The following is a 6,492-nucleotide window of genomic DNA, read 5'->3' as shown; positions in this document are numbered from 1 at the left end:
CACTTACGGCCGTCGCCAGGAAACCCCGGAAGTGAGGCAACGAGGCAGGCGGGAAGAAGCCGCGCGGGGCCGAACGCACGGAGGGGCGAGCACCACGCACGCACAGGGGCTTTCCCGCGCATGTGCAGAATGGGCTTCTGTAGCGCGACGCCAGGGAACGGCTGGAACGGTGTAGGCGGCCGTTAGCTGCTGTTGGGGCGTTTTCCCACGTTACGTGTTGCAATGCGAGGACTTGGGCAGTGGATTCTTCATTAGGGCTAGGGGCCCTGGGGAGTTACTGCGCTAGTCAGTGCCCTATTTTCTCCCAGCGAGGCGGCGGTGCGGAAAATACGAGGTGAGGTGCGTCCAGGAGGCGCCTGGGCTGCGGCGCCGGTCACATCCTCCCGGGCTCGTCCGGATGTAAAAGTAGAACTGGGAGGCTACAGGCTTGGCGGGGATGGAACAGGGCTTATCGAGGTTCAAAAGTTTCTCCTGCTGTGCTTTTTTCTTTAATCCAACTCTTTGATAAAGAAGACTTAGGGCGAGGGGACACCTCCACCTCTACTCCCTCCGTTTTCAGACGTTTTCAGAAGCCTTTCGGAGCTCTCGTGGCTTCTGTGTAGTCATTCAAGCGGGTGCCGGGCCTTCTAGGCTGCGCGGTCAGAAAGATGCACCTTGAAATACGCAGTTATGTTACTTATGAAACTTTGAGGAGTTCCCACTGTGGCGAAACGGGATCTGCAGCGCCAAGACACAGGTTGGATTCCCCGGCCGGGCTCAGTGGGTGAAAGAATCCGGCTTAGTTGCCCCAGCTGCAGCGTAGGTCACAACTGCAGTTCAGATTTGATCGCTGGGCCCCATATGCCCCGGGGCGGCCAAAAAAAGTAAAATAAAACGATGATAAAGTTAACGCTTGCTTATTGTGGGGAAAGATAGCAAGGAACAGCAAACGTTAAAGAAACGTAGACTTTTGACTTCCCTCGCAATCTGACGTTTTTGGGATTACCATTGTTAACATTAACACTTAGTTGGCGGTACCTCCCTACTCTGAAAACGGTGTTGGGGTGTTTTAGATATATTTTTTAAATTGTTACTTAGTTTCTCCATCTGACGTTATAGATTGTCTCCTGTATCCCAAATAGTATTCTTAGACTAGAGGCTGGCAAACTTTTTCTATAAAGGGCCAGACAGCAAATATTTTTGCTGGCCAAGACCCAAAATCAAGGATATTATGTAGGTGTTTGGCCAAGAGCCAAAATCAAGGATATTATGTAGGTGCTTGGTGCTTATATAACCAAAGAGAAAAATGTGCATAACACTTTTTAGTGGTAGAATTTATAAATAGAGTGTTACAAATACAGGTCTGAATGGAAAGCTTTTGGGGGATTCCAAGTCACTCTTTCCTGTCATTAACTGATTCTAAATGTTCACCTGCAAAGACCATTCTTGTTTCACAAAAAGGCAGGCTAGATGTATGTAGCTTGTGGATGAAACAATTCAAACCTAAGCTCTGCTTTCAGAAGCCCACAGTCTGGGTAGGCAGAGACCCATAAATCAGTAGTCAAATGTGTCAGTACATAAGTATTATTAAGGACAACAGAAGGGTGCTGAGATCATAAGGTGGGAGGGCAGTGCCTACCTTGATAGGGTTATCTGAGAAGGCCTTTAGGAGGTGAGGTTTGCACTGACATCCCACTCAGTAACTATGTGAAGAGTCCAGGCAGAGTGAATATCAAGTGAACGTTCTGTTTAGTGTAATGCTCAGTAATCTGCATAGTGTGATTTTTTCCCTATGCCAGTAAAGATCTGTAATATCAAGAAACTTTAACCTGTGACCCACCATAAATGGCCTTTAGAGCTAGCACATTGTACATAATGTATATTCTCGTGAGTTGAAGAAACATAGCATTTATCATTAACAGGATCTGTGAACCAAAAATGTATTTTTTTTTTGTCTTTTTGCCTTTTCTAGGGCCACTTCTGTGGCCTATGCCACAGCCACAGCAACGCGGGATCCGAGCCACGCCTGCAACCTACACCACAGCTCTTGGCAACGCCGGAAACTTAACCCACTGAGCAAGGGTAGGGATCGAACCCACAACCTCATGGTTCCTAGTCGGATTCGGTAGCCACTGTGCCACAACGGGAACTCCGGATGGTCATTTTTAATGACCTCATAGGACGGACAGTGCAGTATGGATTTACTGCTAATGATATATTGAAGCCAGACCATGGAGTCTCTTGGGTTGGTTCCACTTTGCAACCACTATAAAGTTTTAGAGTACACGAGATCTTGTGCTGGACAAGGGGGTGTACTTTTAATGCTGATGTTGCTCAGCTGCACCCCAGAAAGGTTGAACACCTGTGACTACTATTATACATTCATTTTATAGACTGAAAATTTAAACATCTCAAGGCCTCCCCCAGGCTCATTTCAGTGCATTAAAACAGAATCCAGGGGTCAGAAGAAAGCAGTAGAGTTGCTAGAAGTCAAAGCTGGTGCAGAGACGGTCACCTGTGACCTGGAAGGAAAGCTCTTTTAGGTAAACATGTAAAATGCACACCTCTTGGTGAGAAGAACTGAGGGGGCCCACTTAAGAAACAAAATGGAAAGAATTTGAAAAACAAATGTACACCCACTTTGGTGCTGCAAATGTACTCTGAGGAATTTATCCCAAATCAGAAGTGTGTGCTCCATTGTGCACTGCAAACATCTTATTTAAATAGCATTTAACGTGTAGCAATAGGGGTTGTTATAGCATGTTCTCTACTACCATTACATAAACAAAAATCGAGAGAATATTTAGTAACATGGGGAAATGTTTGTTGCATTTTTTTTTCTTTGTACAGCCACACCTGTGGCATATAGAAGTTCCTGGCCTAGGGGTTGAATTGGAGCTGCAGCTGCCAGCCTGCACCACAGCCACAGTGACACCGGATCTGAGCCCTAACTGTGACTTGTGCTCAGCTTTGGGCAATGCGTGATCCTTAACCCACTGAGCAAGGCCAGGGATTGAACTTGCATCCTCACAGACACTAAGTCAGGTTCTTAACCTGCTGAGCCACCACAGGAACTCCCCTAGCATATATTTTTTAAAGCAGAGTACAAAATAATATGCACAATATACCAGTTTTGAAAAAAGTGTATATATCCTCCCGAGACAACTGTTGTGTCCAGCTTCTTGTGCATCTTTTCAGAGATAAACTGTGTTTACAGGCACCTTTATATACCTTAATGATATATTTTGGAAGTTCTCTATCCCATTTTTTGCAACATCTATATAGTATGAATGAGTAACTTTGGCTTTAGTAATTTTTTTCAAACTTAAAAAAGTAGTGGGTGACTGAGGAAATCTAAGCCCATTGAGACGTGTGGTCTTAATAAAGCCAGAGCTCGGTGTGACTGTCGCCTCATCTACAGTAACTGAACCCCATGTGGTTGACTAGCTGAAGCCACGGCAGGAGGAATGTCTTGTGGGAACAGAGAAGGTCCTGTCCTGTCCTAGATATTGAGCATTCCTTGGGCCTGATCCCAAGCTAACCTCTGGTCACAAAGGAGCTTCCCTGGGGAGACAGAGGAGGATTCCAGTTTCTGGGAGAAGACATCCCCATGGAGGGGTTCAGCCTGGCGTCCAGGCAAGGCAGCCACCTCTGAACCTGGCCCTGCCTGACTCATAAGGTGGTGATACCATCCCAGGCAGAGCCTCTTGGGTCATGTGGATATAAGGGCGCCTTCAGGGCCTCATGAGCAGTATGGCCCAAGTGAGTGAAAGGAAAGGATACACCTTTGATCACAACAGCTCTTCTGACAAAAACAAAACATCTCACTTTTTTGAGGCTACTCTGCAGGGCAGAGGGCCCTGGGCTTAGAGCCAGACAGTGGGCTTCCAGGCTTGTGCCATGAGCAAAGATTGACTTTCTCTGTTGCCATTACCTTTTGTAAAATGGGGCTAATATCTCCCTCTTGGGTCCTAATAGTTAAAACAAGGCATATGTGATACAAAATGTGCAAATAAAATATTCTGTGAATTGAAAATACAAGTCAAAATATTCCCATATGCACCTCATTTTGTCACCCACAGCACCTGTGTGCTACTTAGTTCTGAATCCACATATTAAGCTGAGTGCTCTGAGGGTAGGAGGCTTATGTATCTGTTTCCTGTACTTGGCACAAACAAAGTGCTCAGTAAATCACTGAACAAAAGGACTGTGAATAAAAAGGATGTGGGCAGTTATTTTAAACCCAACTCTCTGTTGGGAATGGTTTCTGAGTAATACTGGGGGGAAGGAGGGATGGGCTTGGAGGCAGACTTTAATAGCTGTGTGATCCCAGACAAATGACTTAACCCCTCTGGGCCTCATTTTTATCTGTAAAATAAGGCTAAGGCTAAGAAAACAAAGCAAATGAATTAATTATAAGGACTGTGTGAAAAGCCAACATGCAGTAGTAGGTACTCAGTATTATCTATTATTCCTCATACAGATGCTTCATAAGCACATTTGTCACAACATTCTTGGATTTTCCATGTTACTCTGTTTCAATAAAGGCATGTCATTAACTGTTAAGCTGTGATTCTGGTTTAATCCTACCATCTCATAAATTCACAACTCACATGTCTCAATTCTGGCTCAAAAAATAAAAAGGTTGCAGTACACCTGGATGAGAGAACCAAGTTAGTTTGTTCTTTCCACTTCTTACATGTTTTGTTGCTGGGTACACTGATAATAGGGTCACTCAGAAAGGGACCCTCACTGACAAACTGGGACCAATCTTGAGTCCCTGGAGACCATCATTTATTTTTGTAAATGCCATCCATGAATATACACGGTATCTTTTCCCACAGAACAGTCTATAGCATTGAGTCTTGAAAACGTGACAGTTGAAAAAAACAATTCACAATTTTCAGATTCTTCAATAATTTAATGTTCTAGGCCCTTAGAACTGTTAGACCTTAAGGTGTCCAGGTCTGGTTATGTCCCAGTGATAAAAGGGCCAGTTGCATGATGTTTGCCAAAATACACAGCAAAAATCAGAAATCCCAAGTGCTTCTTCCTTTGAACATATTTGGCTTCTCTCCATGGTAACAGGGGTTTGATTTTCCTGATAACGAATGACTTAAAATAAGGTGCTTAAAAATTCCACACTGAGTCTCAAAATAGTGAACAAACACTATTTTAAAATGCCCTCTGAGCCTCAGTTTCCCCTTCTGTAAAACGAAGAGGTTGGGTTCGAGTTAGTTTTGCAGACCATACCACCTATGGGTGAACTAAATTTGCTGTCACAGACCCCAGCAGTGAGGAGGGTGAGGGGAACAGAGCTGCCAATGTGGATGTGGGAGTCGGGTGGGGGGTTGAGCTGGGGCAGCAAGTGGCTGGAAAACTGGCCTTCACAAAGTCAATGTCAGCTCTGAACTTTCAAGTCTCAAAAGTATGTCTTCTGCTTTTTAGGGCCACACTTGCGGCATGGAAGTTCCCAGGCTAGGGGATGAATCAGAGCTACAGCTGCCAGCCTATGCAGAGCAACGCCAGATCTGAGCCGCATCTTCAGCCTACACCACAGCTCTCGGCAACGCTGGACCCCTAACCCACTGGGCAAGGCCAGGGAGTGAACCCGCATCCTCATGGATACTAGTCTGGTTCGTTACTGCTGCTCCACAGTGGGAACTCCTAAAAGTATGTCTTTTGATCTGATGATTTGGTCTAATATGATTGTGTCTCTCATTCCAGTGTATGTACTCGGTGTAGATTTATGTACAGAACTAAATATCCCATTTATTAATTTATAAACCGTTATAAAACCAGTCAGACATTTCCCCTCACCAGCAGATCTTGCATTGGAAAAGGAAAACAATATACAAATTTCAGCAACCTCAAACATTTCATTAAACCTGCAGAGAGGCATAATTCATCTTGGAATTCAATTATCGTTCAAGGAATCAGTTACTATCCTCATAAAGATAGCTACCACAATGTCTGCCATGCAAAATCACTCCCATTTATTGTGGTTCAATTGCAGAATCTACTGTCTCTGGTGAAGGCACAAATAACACCCTTCAGGACAGCTCCTGAATGTTTTCCACAGCATTGTCTTAGAACTTGGGGGCAAAGTAATTAAAAAGCAGGCCAACAACAATCAGGGACTCTTGAGGCCAGTGGTATTAAACTCACAGGCCAGAAGGGGACCCTGTGACCTCTCCAGGAGCTGCCAGTTCATAAGCTGATGAAATGTAATCTCTAAATACAAAATTCCAATTATCAAAACCAAACAGGAGTCAAGCATAAGCTACAGGACTTCCTCTTGGAACAGAGAACCATCTCACATGCCAGAAGGTAGAGGGTGACCCCCAGGTCCCATCTACTGATCATGTCAAGTGTCTGTTCAAGAGGCTGGGGACAGGGCTGAAGGAGGAAGGCAGCCATCACCAAAGACCTCACCAGCCAAGCAAGTGGTCCCCTCCGAGGGCACAGTCTCTAGTGATGCCAGGTGTCCCAACCTGGACCCCAGGACACAGG

The sequence above is a fragment of the Phacochoerus africanus genome, chromosome 4 (assembly GCF_016906955.1).
Source record: "Phacochoerus africanus isolate WHEZ1 chromosome 4, ROS_Pafr_v1, whole genome shotgun sequence".
Taxonomy (NCBI): domain Eukaryota; kingdom Metazoa; phylum Chordata; class Mammalia; order Artiodactyla; family Suidae; genus Phacochoerus; species Phacochoerus africanus.
Note: the sequence above shows the minus strand (reverse complement) of the source record.